The sequence below is a fragment of the Gymnodraco acuticeps genome, unplaced genomic scaffold, assembly GCF_902827175.1.
Source record: "Gymnodraco acuticeps unplaced genomic scaffold, fGymAcu1.1, whole genome shotgun sequence".
Lineage (NCBI taxonomy): Eukaryota > Metazoa > Chordata > Actinopteri > Perciformes > Bathydraconidae > Gymnodraco > Gymnodraco acuticeps.
This window is the reverse complement of record NW_022989947.1, coordinates 1963245-1977829: the sequence shown is the minus strand read 5'-3', so window position 1 is coordinate 1977829 and position 14585 is coordinate 1963245. Positions and strand designations below refer to the sequence as shown.

Below are 14585 nucleotides of genomic sequence, written 5' to 3'. Positions count from 1 at the left end.
TCCGCAACTTTCCGCATATTTCGTAACTTCCCGCAATTTCACCGCATAAAATCACATAAAACCCCGCATGTTTGATCGCATAATCAAGGATTTTAGCCCGCATAATTAAGGATTTTAGCCCGCATAATCAAGGATTTTTGCCCGCGTTTTTCTGGAGGGTCTAATAAATATAGATATGTAGAAGTACAAATGTCCAGGAAATATGCCCAAATCAACAAGAACTGCGAGCCGGCATGCACGACGCTCCGCTTCCGTAATGCTTCTGAAACGCTCGTGAAATGCGCCCGGTAGGGTATGACGCCGGAGGAGGCCGGACCAAAACCGCAGCGCAGCCGTAACACGCCGCAGGCGGACCCGGTGGAAACTAGGGGTAACGGAGCGTCCACACTACAGCTTAAAAAAAAGCTTGGAGCTGGGCGTGTCTGAAGCTTGGGGATTTTATTCGAGCGACGCGACCAACAACCAATCACATGTATCTCCCGCCCCCGACATACAAAGCAAAAAACCCCGGGGATTTTATGCGAGCAATATATATATATATAAACTCCCCAAACAGGCGAAAACCTACCAGTTTCACCCACTGTCTCTGCCACTTTCCTCCATGACTGGTTCTTCCGGTTTGTATCCCGGTAGGTGAAGAGGGTCTGGTCATACAAAACCGGGTGATTTGCTACGGCGATAATTAGTTTCTCCTCCATCTTTTTTTGAAATATAGAAATTAACGGCGGGATATCTCTCCCAGCTTAGACGCGGTTTGATTGGCTAGGGCTTGAGCTGTCAGATTTTCAGAAACGGGATTTGATTGGCTGGCGCTGGCTACTAGAATGTTCAACTTCTGACGCCGGAGACGGACCGCTATGCTACCCACAATTCAGTTCGGCGAAAAGCGAGGCAACGTGACGTCACCCCATTCAAAGTGAATGGGCAGACGCGTTGGAAACCGTTTTTGAAGCTGTCGAAGCTGTAGTGTGGACGGCCCGTAACGGCCCCTACACACGGCGGCGTGCGTTGCCGCTTCAACGCTTCTGGCCATTCACTTTGAATGGGGTGACGTCACGATTCGCCAAACTGCATTGTGGGAGCAAAGCGTAGCTTCTCTCGCGGTGCTCTCTGCAAAAGTAGAGCAATGTTCTACTTTTGAAGCTTCGACGGAGGCGTCAGCCAATCGAATCATATGCCAGTACAAGCTCTAGCCAATCAAACCGCGTGCTTGGGTGTCTGGGGCGGGAGATTCATGTGATTGGTTGTTGGTCGAGTTTCAGACCCCCCCGCCGGCAAGCGATAACGCACGCCGCCGTGTGTAGGGGCCGTAAGGGTCTAGCTGCGGCCGCGGACAGCATGCGGACAGTACACGACGGTACACGACATGCCCACCTGACACGACACTACGTGGCTGAGAGGCACTACCGTACATGGCAGATTAAATGCGAATTGCAAATGTTATTGTAGCATTTTAAGCAACTATTAGGCAAATAAATTAATAACCTATCAGTTTGAGAACCCCTTATCCCATTTTGATGGTTGACATCTCATTTGAACAGTGAAAGCCAGAATGACAGCAGGGGTGAATTTTATTTTATAATTTTGCAATAAGTCAAAGATATGTTTACTGTATATTATAAAAATGCTTGTCATGTAGGCATACTGGAGATGGAAAGGCTTTAGTCAGTGTTGTAGCTGAGATTCTTACCGTTCCAATGATGTATTAATAATAATTGGATACTTGGATTTATATAGCGCCTTTCATGAGACCCAAGGTCGCTTTAAAAAGAAGAACAGGAGTAGAAACAAATGTCTGAGAGTGGGGGCTGCCATACTGAAGGCTCTGTCCCCGAAGGATCGCAGGTTGGTGCGGGGGGCCAGAGTCTGAAGACCGCAGGTTCCGGGGTAGGGCATGTGGGAATTGTATTGATTTGATACAAGCAAGCCAATGTTTCATTGTGTACTTTCAACTACAGTATATGGTCCGGCAAGTTCAGCATTCACTGTGATGTATATAAAATAAGACACTGATACCGTTTTCCTCAATGAACATTTATTGAACAGAACATCATGTGGAAAATCAGAGCTGGTCAACTTAAAAAAATATTGACCTGCAGGAGTTTAAAGCTTATTTAAAAACTCCTCGGAATCTTTCACTGAAGTCCTTCAGCCTTTGGTGCACTTCCTCACTCATGTTCTTGGTGAGGTAATGAGAACAAAGTTCCATCTCACTGATAAGACAAGATGGTATAAAGAAGTCATATGTAATATTATAAAATCACATGCATCAGGGGTTGTACACTTTAATGTGTCCATTCACTAACCGACTCTTGAGGAAGGAAGCTGTAAGGCCTCCTGTTATAGGAGTGGTCCTCGTCAGTGTCCAGGGGCATCAGACAGTCAACCATTATTTTGACATGCACGGTTTAACTCCTCCAAAAATGATCCAGGCTCGATTCAGAATGACACAGTACCACACAAAATAAATGTTGCATGTACCATAAGTTCTATGTAGTATGTGTTTTAGGAGTAGTAACCCACTACCATGTCTGTGAGAATCCCTTCATCGTGAACAATAGGTGAATTGGTGGCCAGAGGGCTGTACTGTACGTCAAGGACTGGACATGGACGCAGTCAAACCCGACTAGCCCACTTCTCCGTGCATAGTCATATGCCCTGTTGCACGTTTCCAACTGACAGGTGATACCCAAGTTAGATTTTTGGACATGAATACAGATTTGCTGTGATGTCCGATGTTTTGGATGAGTGGTGCCTTTGTATGTGCATTTGTAGGTTTTTCCTTTTTAGTTGTAGGCTACAAAAACAACATGTTGTGGTTTAGCGCTTTGACATCAATTTTGGGGGCTGTGGAAATATTGTGCCATGTTGCTGCAGCAGCCGGAGCTATCACTGGAGCGGCCGTCTGAGCTATCACTGGAGGAGTCGTTGTGGTTGCTGGGGCCGCCGCCAACGTAGTTGGATGTTCGGTGCAGCAGTTTTGCACCGAACAAGTGACTAAAGAACATCTCCTTTCTCCCAATGATTGTTGGGAAAAAGCCACAGTGATAATGGCTGCTGGCCACACATTTGAGATGGCATTTATAAACATTATAACCTAAAAAAGAGACAGAAAGTGGTTTAGAGGATTCTAGAAACAAACCAAAATGAATTTCTTGTAAATATGCTATTTGAAACAAGGTGTTTGTGCGAGAGCAATACATAATCATGTCACCAACAATAATATTTTTGCCTATAAACTGAATTTTTGCAGATTGAATGTGTGATTATGCTCATATTGTGCCTACCCCAAATAAGGATACTATTCGAGCATTATTAACAATTCATAACCTGAATATAAATCTAATTTTTAATGTTCAATTTCTAATTCAACATTAATTTACACCAAGGATGTCCTGGGGCACAGAAATAACACATGTAATGAGTGAGGCATTAAAAACATCTAACAAGTAACATGTAATGTGATGAAGTATACAATGATCATATAGAATTATAGATTTACTTACCTCCATATTTCACAAGTGACCTCTGGTGGCTCTGCAAATGAGCCATCAGACCAGGGTGTGACCCGGTCCTTTCACAGAATGGACACTGGAAGTTGTCCGAGTCCAATTTGTTGAGCTCTGGGCGTGCTCCATCACGAAGTATTGTGTTGTTTGTCTATAGGTGAATAAAATAGAATACAATTTAAGTGACTTTAATATTGGAAATAGTTAACTCCTTAAACAAGCAACAATGGACTGGCCTGTATAATCCTATGGGACAAAGCTGGTCATACTTCCTCACTTTCAGAAGGTAACCCTTTAACTGCCAGCGCCACCATTTGGTAGAGCACATTTTGTGTCTTGATATCTTGTTGGAAAAAAAAAAAAAAAGTTTAACGCCATCTGATTCAGCCAGTTCTACTCTTTGGTTGATATGTTATGCACAAAACAACCTCTAGATGTCACTGTGGTTCGAACAGAAAGCCCTTCAGCTAGTTTAAATGTCAGGCCTACAGCATGGCCAGATTGGCCACAAACCCCATCTAAAAACAGAGGCTCTGTCCTAATTACCTGACTGTGCATGTAGCCTGTCACTTCCGCATTCTACTCATAGCGGCTGATTCATTTCCTGTTTGAAAATGACGACCTTCTACACCCGCTGCCTACAAGAGCTTCCGAAATTAAAAATGTCAGATGTTCATCGGATTTGCCGGACGACTAAAGCCCCAGCCAGCAAACTCGATAAAGGCTTCAAATTATATACTGCGTCATATATACACAACTATGAAGGTAAGAAGGTAACAGGTACTAACCAGCTAGCTTATGCTCCGGGTTACGCTAACGTTAGCTGTCAAAAGCTAGGTAACGCCAGAGCCCTACGTATAACTACTATTATTATAATAGTAGTTATACTACTATAGTAGACTACTATAGGGCTCTGGGTAACGCTATGTACTATTTCTGGTGTTAATTCTTTAAAACATTAGCCATTTTGCTAAAAAATACTATCGTTTAATAGCCTTATATAGCCTAGCCAACTAGAGGTTGTCTTGTTGTTAGCCACACTGCATAATGGTATCAGCTTTTGTAAAGCAATGTTGCCATAGATGTTTTGACGTGAGTATAGATCTAACGCTGTTGCTCTGTTTTTCTTCATTCAGTGTCCAATAAAGACAGGCTGACAGGGCAGGTCAGCGTGAGAGCCTTGTGCTACAGGTCAATGAGGAAGAGCGAGACAGCACACAGTTTGAGTGTAGGCAGGCAGCATTGACACTGTTCCCCCCTGTTTATTGAGTTTAGTTTACCTTAAGGGAATCTCAACAGTGTCCTACTTCTCCCTGCTTTATCACAGCTGATTGGTCAGATATTATGACATTGATTATGGATGTGTAAGTTTGGGGGTTCAAATATATAGTCAAAACTGCTTTAATACAATTTTCAAGGCATCTTAGTTTCCAAAGAAAGTTCATTGTGGTATTGTAGGGTAAGAGGGTAACACTAAGCATTCAGGAATACATGCTTCTTCTAGGATAATGGGTCAGTAAAAATAACCAATAATTCTACTCCTAATAACCTCCTGGCTGATTTACCACAAGTGAGGTTACTAATCACTAGTATTTATTCTCTCTTTTTTAGATAACGCTTCGTGATTCATCACCAGTGGTGCTCACGCACAACCAGTGCTCCTGTGTTGCAGGAACTGTTTTGTGCAATCACACAGTAGCATTGCTGTTCCAAACAGCACACTACACTGAACTGAACATGCCAGTTGTGCCACCTGTGCATAGCTGTACTGAATCGGAACAGCAATGGCACAAGCCGCAAACAATGGTAATTTCAATGAGGTTCAAATACTTGTAATCTTTCACAGAGTTTTTGTTTTAAAGTGACTCAACGAACAGTAATTGTCTTTTCCTTAAGGGTGTGAAGCCAGGGTCCATTAACTCCATGGTCTTCACCAAGCCTGTACCAAATAGGATGGTGCAGACTGGAGTAAGGTAATTTTAGCTGGAAAATTGTGTTTCCTGTGTTTTTAAAATTCATAATTCTGGTGCTGTATTCCTAACCTTTAATGTCACATTAATGTGCTATATTGTCTGTGACATTCTTTGTAGGAGGGGATTCTACAGAGGCATGGTGGGGCCATTACCAGATCCCTGCCTGTTCAGAGTTACGGAGGCATACTCAGCATTCAGCATTGAAGACAGACCGCTTGTGACCACAATGAACATGAGACCTGACAAGCCCCTTGTGGAAAGTGCCTTCGGGATTGTGCAGGAGGGCAGTGTTCTGTCCTATCAGATGCCTGCTTTGACGTCTCGGTATACCACACTTCACACTGACACACCACCAACACCCCACTTGCCCATAGAGGGGTATGTGATCTTGCCATGTGATTTACCGCTGGTGTGCTCAGAAGAGGAGCAACTACATATGAACAGCTTATCTGTTGATTTGGAAATGTCTCACAAAATTGAGGAGGCTACCCGTGAGCAAAGCTCTAGCTCAGAGTGGCATCTGCTCCGCAAACCCAGGGTTACTGCCTCTAGGTTTAGAGAGATTTGTCACGTCAGAGGTGAGAGCTCTGCTAACTCTCTTGCAGAGCAAATACTCAAAGGTACAAGGCAGACTGCAGAAATGAGGAGAGGTGCAGAGATGGAGCCCACAGTAGCAGCCGAATACAGTAGACTGGCAAACGTGAACTACTCCCCTTGTGGCCTTGTCATTCACCCCTCTACGCCCTGGCTTGGTGCCTCCCCTGATGGAGTTGTTTTTTACCCAACAGAATATCCCCAATTTGGCCTTGTTGAATTCAAATGTCCCAATGTCCCAAATTATGTCGACTGCAAATATGTGCAGATGGAATGTGGCTCCCCTAAGCTCAAGAAAAGCCATGCCTATTACTGTACAGGGTCAACTTCTTGTATCTGGGATGCAGTGGTGTGATTTTGTAGTGTGGGCACAGGAGGACTACCTGGTGCAAAGAATATACACAGATCCAGAAGTGCAAAGAGCAATCAGAGAAAAAGTAGACTTTTTTTTTTACACATACAGTACATGCCGAAGTACCTGTCATTAAAAAAGTAGTGAGCACTGTAGCCATTGTTAACTCTGTAAGCAGTTAGCTGCTAGACCCTGGCTCAGCCGTCATTGTTTTTAGGAGGCAATCCCTCAATCATGTGTTCTGAATGACAACAAAATGTGATTTCAATATTTTGTTTTTGATATATATTGTTTGTCACATTTCATATATGTAAATAAATATACAATTGTATTTAAAAAGACAATAAAGTGAAGTGATTTTTTTGTAATGAATAGTAAATCATTGCATTTGTAAGAAATCATCAACGCATTGTAATTTGCTATTTACCATTTATTCAAACAAAACACTAGCGTGTGTCAGGCAACACAGGATTACGGTGTGCTCACCCAGCTTAATCACAGCTACCTGCACAGGTGTCATCATATTGTCTTATTTCACCCATTTCTTGACCAGTGCTTTGTTCTGATAGTTTGACAGCACACATGCTACTGCAAACAGTTGGTTGATGTTGTAGGCATGGGACAGGAGGATGACACCATCAAAAAGTTTGTTCTCTTTTATCCTCCTGATGACACACTCCACATGAACCCTCAGTCTGGCAATGGCCTGTGTCTCCCTCACCTGATAGGCTGGCATTTGCTTCTGCTTTGACAGAAAAGGTGGGCAGTACACCTTGCATTTGCAGCAATCGCTGATCAGGAAGCCCTTATCTACCATCACTGCCATGTTTTCAGTCAACAACGCAGCTATTCCAGACTGTTTGAAAATCTCCTTGTCGCTGACAGAACCACCATACAGACTGGAAACAAATGTCACTGCGCCATGTGGGGCTATGCCAACCAGGGCTTTCATGGTGCAGTGAGATTTGTATGTAGAATACATTTCACTTTGGAGGAGGAGTGAGGATGGTGTTTGACACCTCAGCTCTGTGCAATCCAGGATCACCTGTGTGTCTGGGAAATCTTTGAATGCCTCTGGGAGGTGGGCTTGAACTTCTGCAGGTGTAAGCCAGATGCACTGTGACCTAGGGCTGAACGATATACCGTGTCATGGCGATAACCGCGGTATGCGCATGCGCGGTATTCACACCACAGGGACGTGCGGTATTATTCATTTAAAAAAAAAAATGCTAACGCACTTTAGCACAGAATTCTAAATAAAGATACCCTTATTACTTATCGAAACTGCACATACAATATATCCGATTAAAGCTGAGACTCCACAGATTATTTAAGTATAGTATCTAAGCGATCCGATCTCGCAACAGGGGAAGCAAACAGACATCACAACACGTACCTTTTACGGGAGATCGTCTCACCGTAGCTGTCAATCTGATCAAAAGACGTGTTCAATGGCATTAAAACGAGAAAGAAAAAACGCGGCTGAATCGGTTGATCCATAGGTTGATAATGTATCTGTGGCTTTGAAGCAATTGTTTATAATCCATAATTCAATTTTTATGTAAAAATCGGATCACAAAAGTTAGCTGCTAATGGTAGCCACCTTGGTGGTATGCAGCTTCCGGTTTTGGCTACGCGTCATCACTCTCACTCCTTATTTGTTCATGTGTTGGTGTGTGTAGAACTTCCCCTGATATTTGACCTTTTTAGACAGATTTAGCACCAAAAAAACCCTCTTTTGGGGCCATTTGGGTGGATTTTCCATATCTCTGGCCCACCTTGCTGGATTTTGACATGTGACATCTCTTTCTCCGTCAGAGCCAATGGAATCGAGGGGAAATCACACAGTCCTTATTTGGTAATGTGTGTGTGAGAGACTTCCGCATCGCCAAGACCGGAAGCAGCAGCCACTATGGTGGCTACCATTAGCAGCTAACTTTTGCTCTGCGATATTTACATAAAAATGGAATTATGGATTATAAATTAAATTATATTTTTATACAGAGACGTTAAAAACCTATGGATTAACCGATTCAGCCGCGTTTTTTCTTTCTCGTTTTAATGCCATTGAACACGTCTTTTGATCAGATTGACAGCTACGGTGAGACATCTCCCCTCGAAGCTACGTAAAGGTACGTGTTGTGATATCTGTGTTTGCTTCCCCTGTCCGAGTTCAGATCACTCAGTGATGATACTATATACCTAAATAATCTGTGGAACCTCAGTTTTAATCGGATATCTTGTAAGTGCAGCTACGATAAGTAATAATAAGGGTACTTTTATCTTGAGTTCTGTGCCAAAGTGCGTTAGCATTTTTCGCTCAGGGGTCATTTAGATGCTTCTTATGAGACTTGTGTTTTGTTTTGGTATAAAATGGTTTGTATCGTCAGTTAGCTGAGATTATTTCCGTTAATCTGGTATAACACATTAATAGGTTCTTAAATATTACGATCCCCTGAGACACTGTCGTGAAAAAAAAAAGTAAAGTACCCGCCGGGACTTTGGGGTTTAACAGGTTAAAAAAAACGCAATATATACCGCAGGGGGGGGGAAAACCGCGATGTCAGTTTTTTTCAATACCGTGCAGCCCTACTGTGACCCCAATAAAGTTGTAAGAAAACTGGTCCATGTTGCAATAAATGCGGCTCACAGTGGACTGGTGTACGTTGAAGCGGTTTGCAAGGTCCCTCTCTTTCAAACCCACCGACAGGAAGCAGAGAAAAAGGAAGAACTCATCAATTGGCTGAAGCGGCTGTCTCTGGAAGATAAAAACAAAAAAAGGGTACTATATTAATGTCATGAGTGTAGCACACCATGGGAAAAACATTAAGTTGTTTTAGTTCTCTGATATATTCAAAAAGGATTGAGTACTATAGCCTTTTAGCCTACACGAAAGCAATGAAATGTCGGAGAAACATTTCCCCTTCAGTTTGTGTTTAGATTGTGTGTTAAAAGAAACATAGCCTACCGTTGATGGACGTGCGTGTGTAACCACTTCTTCATTCCTCTTGGCAGCTGATATCGCTCTTGTAACACGAACCATTTTATAAATGGAAGGCTCAATCAAAAACCAGAAGGCCATCAGGTGGTTATAGCTCGGGAATCTGTACACAAAAGACACGTCAGTCATTAATTGACTCGTTAACTGTAACACATGGGCTAATGCTTTCCTCTTGTTTGCTATTACATTACATTGTATTTAGCTGACGCTTTTATCCAAAGCGACTTACAATAAGTGCGTTCGACCAACAAAATACAAACTTGAAGAAAACAGAATCATATTATCAGGTTTCATAGAGCTAAAACATTTCAAGTGCTACTCAACTGGCTTTAGGTAAGCCAGTCCTTTATTAGTATATAAGTGCTTTGTTAATAGTTATATTGCTCGAAGTGGAGTCGAAAGAGATGAGTTTTCAGTCTGCGTCGGAAGGTGTGTAAGCTATCTGCTGTCCTGATGTCAATGGGGAGCTGATTCCACCATTTTGGAGCCAGGATAGCAAACCCACGTGTTTTTGCTGATGGGAACTTGGGTCCCCTTCGCAGCGAGGGTGCAGCGAGCCGTTTGGTTGATGCAGAGCGGAGTGCATGTGCTGGGGTGTACGGTTTAACCATGTCCTGGATGTAGGAAGGGCCAGATCCATTCGCAGCATGGTACGCAAGTACCATTGTCTTGAAGTGGATTCTAGCAGTTATCGGAAGCCAGTGGAGGGAGCGGAGGAGCGGCGTGGTGTGGGAGAATTTAGGAAGGTTGAAGACCAGACGAGCCGCTGCATTCTGGATGAGCTGCAGAGGTCGGATTGCACATGCAGGTAGACCAGCCAGGAGGTAGTTGCAGTAGTCTAGGCGTGAGATGACGAGAGCCTGGACCAGAACCTGCGTCGCTTTCTGGGTCAGCTGGGGACGTATCCTCCTGATGTTGTAAAGCGTGTATCTGCAGCAGCGGGTTGTAGCAGCGATGTTTGCAGTGAAGGACAGGTTGTTATCTAGGATCACACCCAGATTCCTTGCAGTCTGAGTCGGGGAAACAACAGAGGTGCCGATGTTGATTGTTAGGTCAAGAGTGGGACAATCTTTTCCCGGAAGGAAAAGCAGTTCAGTCTTGTCAAGGTTGAGCTTGAGGTGATGAGCAGACATCCACTGAGAGATGTCAGCTAGACAAGCAGAGATGCGTGCGACGACCTGGGTCTCTGAGCGGGGAAAGGACAGAATTAATTGGGTGTCGTCAGCGTAGCAGTGGTATGAAAAACCATGCGGGCTAATGACAGATCCGAGCGAGTTTGTGTACAAGGAGAAGAGGAGGGGACCAAGAACAGAGCCCTGAGGGACCCCTGTAGTTAATTGACAAGGGTCGGACTCCGACCCTCTCCAAGTAACCCTGTAGGTGCGGTCTTTGAGGTATGAGGTGATGAGGGAAAGTGCAGAGCCTGAAACTCCAAGTTCTTGGAGAGTGCGAAGGAGGATCTGATGATTCACCGTGTCGAATGCAGCAGACAGTTCCAAAAGGATGATGACAGAGGAGAGGGAGGCTGCTTTAGCAGTGTGCAGTTCCTCAGTGACAGCAAGGAGGGCAGTTTCTGTGGAGTGACCTGCCTTGAAACCAGACTGGTGCGGATCCAGAAGGTTGTTCTGATGGAGATAACAGGAGAGTTGTTTAAAGACAGCGCGTTCAAGTGTTTTAGACAGGAACGGGAGGAGAGAGACAGGCCTGTAGTTTATAATATCAGACGGGTTAAGAGTGGGTTTCTTTAGGAGAGGGTTTACTCTTGCCTCCTTGAGACTGTTTGGAAAGTGACCAGAAGTTAGAGAAGTGTTGATGAAATGGGTGAGAAACGGTAGAATATCAGGAGCGATAGTCTGAAGGAGGTTTGAAGGGATAGGGTCCAGAGGACAGGTGGTAGGGCGGGCAGAGGTAATGAGGGTAAGAACCTCACTTGGAGAGAGAGGGGAAAAGGAGGTCAGTGTGTGGGTGAAAGGAGGGTCTGGTGACCCAGTGGTGAGTAAAGGTGAGTCAGAAAAAGAAGAGCGAATATCATCAACCTTTTTTTCAAAGTGGTTAACAAAGTCGCTTGACAGAAGGGAGGAGGGGGAAGGGGCTTTGGGGGGGTCCAGGAGGAGGAGAAGATGGAAAATAGTTTGTTGGGATTGGAATAGGAAGATTGGATCTTATCTTGAAAGAAAGTGCTTTTTGCCTGAGAGATCGAAGCAGAGAAAGAGGAGAGCCTGATAGGTTAGGAGGTCATCATGGTGTTTGGATTTCCACCGTTTCCGCTCTGCTGCCCGAAGGACGGTTCTATTAGCACGCAGTGCGTCATTTAGCCAGGGAGCAGGAGGGGACTTACGAGCCTGCCGAGATGTGAGAGGACAGAGAGAGTCCAGAGAGGATGAGAGAGTAGAGAGGAGAGTTTCTGCAGTAGAGTTTGGAGGTAGGAGTTGGAACGAGTCAGAGGAAGGGAGGGCTGAGAGCACCGATGAGGCAAAGGTAGAGGGGGAGAGGGAACGAAGGCTACGGCGGACAGGTGCAGGATGAGAAGAGATTAGTTTTTTATGTTTGGAAAGGGGTAGAGAGAATGAAATGAAGAAGTGATCGGATGTGTGGAGCGGGTTTACAGAGAGGTTAGAAGTAGTGCAGTTCCTTGAGAATATGAGATCAAGGACATTGCCAGCTTTATGAGTTGGTGGGGATGGAGACAGTGAGAAAGCAAAGGCGGTTAACAGAGATGTTAGTTCATCTATCTTCCCTGTCTGGAGGTTGAAGTCTCCGAGTAGTACAGCGGGAGGGCTAGTTTCAGGGATGTGTGAGAGGAGATGATCTAATTCCTCCAAGAAGTCCCCCAAGGCGCCTGGTGGACGGTAGAGAACAACAATGGTTAATTGTATTGGATGGGTTACTGTGACGGCATGGAATTCAAAGGTGGAAGGAGTGAAGTTAGGTAGCTTGAAGAGGGAAAAGCTCCATTTGGGAGAGAGCAGGAGACCAGTGCCACCTCCTCTGCCAGTGGGTCTGGGTGTATGGGAGAAGGAATATGCTGTGGAGAGAGCTGCTGGGGTGGATGTGTTGGATGGAGTAATCCACGTCTCAGTGAGAGCAAGGAAATCCAGAGACTGCAGGGAAGCGTAGCCAGAGATGAAGTCAGCCTTAGGAACAGCTGACTGGCAGTTCCACAGGCCACCTGAAACTAGATGTTGGATGTCAGTGGAGCATGTGGGATAGACGAGAGCAGGCCGGTTATATCGATTACGAGATACACGGGGCCAGTGATAATTGCGAGAAGACACATAAACAGGAATGGAGAAAATACACATGATTATAGCATGAGGGGCTAAACAACCAACTAAAATAAAACGCCAGCGATACTTAGCTCAATCAAAGTAGGATTTGCCTCCTCTTTGCCACCCTCGTGACTCCAGCAGGACTCTATTGTCTTTGTCAGTCTTTGACTCCAGCAGGACTCTATTGTCTTTGACTCCAGCAGGACTCTATTGTCTTTGTCAGTCTTCGTCAGTCTGACGCTGAAGCTGACGCTCCAGGAAAGTGCTACCTAAAATGGACACCTGATTGCTGAGTTCTCACAGCTGTGGGGCCACGTCCCTTTAATTAGTTAATTCTCTGCAGCTGGTGGCCCTCAAAAGGAAATCTAGACTGGCTCCCTCCTGAGTTGTTATTGTGTCTTTTCAGTGGCCCAATGGTTTTACAATTACATTAAACCCTAAGTTATAAAGTTATGAGTTTAACCCTTAATACAGTTACACCTACTCAATTCAAATAGACTGATTAAGAAGGCACTTGGTGCAGGTATAGTAATATACAGCAGTAAAATGTAACAACTACATTAAAGCAGCAGTAATAATAATCTAAAACATACAGGGAACATTTTACACAGAATGACTACTTTTACTCTTCATTCTTAAGTGTGCAACTGGGGGACACGCAGTGGATATTGACATGTTCTTTTACTTTGGTAAGGTTTTGAAGATTTCCACTTGTAGTAAAGTATTATCAGTATGTTGTTAGTATTAGTATGTTTTACTCCACCACATTTAGTTAACCTTCATAGTTTCTAGTTACTTTTTTTATATGAAAACACATGATTTATGATTCTACATGTTCAGTTCAGGAGTATTTTCAAACCATAGTATTTGTACTTATACTTCAGTTAAGTTGAGTAGCCTACTTATTCCAACACTGCATGCATATCAGCAGTCAAACGGCAGGTAAACAGGATTATTTATAAGCTAACCCATCTCAAAAACTTGGATAGAATTTAGCCAAAACATTACCTGGTATATAATCGGATGTTGTCGTCGGAGCCAGCAAACCGCTGTAAGCAAAACTCTCGCTGGACTCTTAACTCCTGCAGTTGCTTCTGCAGATCCTCCACTGTTTTGGAGTTGTCTTCTGTAGCTTGAGAGGACATGTCCAGTGAAGCTGGTTCAGGGGTTGAGCAGTAATCATGGTCACGGACATCGATGTGCTCTTCCTGCTCCTCCCGAGAGACTGGTTCAGTGGGCCGCTCCCTTCTCTCCCAAACACTAGCCCGCGGTGTTTGAGCAGTAAAGTGATTCCACTCAAACAGAGTTGGTACAGCACCTTTCACAAGCCTCCTACGGCCATCAAGGGTTTTTGGCTCTATTAGTTGATCCGTAGCAAAGTGACGACTGCAGACCTTGGAGTGAGAGGAGATTGTAAAGTTATCGCGTCGTATTTTAACCAGCCACTGTCTTCGCAGCTCGAGTTCGGTCGGAAAGCCATGGAAACTTAGGACGCCGTACAAAGTGGGACACAGCAGTGCTCGGAGTAGTTCTTTACTTGTCTTTGCAAATGCTCCATTTTGAAAATCTTCCATCGACTCATATTTAAACCATAGATTTAAACAGTAAAACATTTGTGGACGCTCAGCTACTCAGACCGGAAGCAAACCGGAAGCTGCCGAGCCGTATTACGGCTAAGGCGGAAGTACGTCTCAGACCCTAGTGCATGTAGCCTATTGCATCCACCTGGGTTTCTTGGCTCTACCCAATAACTACCATTTAACTTTAAACCACACTTAAAATAATAATTATACATATTTACATGTCTACAGTATAGCAGCTAATACATGTTTTAAATAAAAAACATTCAAATGTGAAAGACACCTTCAATTAATATTTAAAACTTAC

At 44.1% G+C, this 14585-nt stretch overlaps 1 long non-coding RNA gene across 1 annotated transcript; it reads right to left on the bottom strand.

Moving 5' to 3' along the window:
• Positions 1-6840: 6840 nt before the first annotated feature.
• LOC117542653 lies at positions 6841-9065 on the bottom strand. The gene is made up of 2 exons (XR_004568463.1): positions 9028-9065; positions 6841-7552 (listed from the first exon to the last, which is right to left on the bottom strand). It is a non-coding gene; the product is annotated as an uncharacterized LOC117542653 (long non-coding RNA).
• Positions 9066-14585: the final 5520 nt, after the last annotated feature.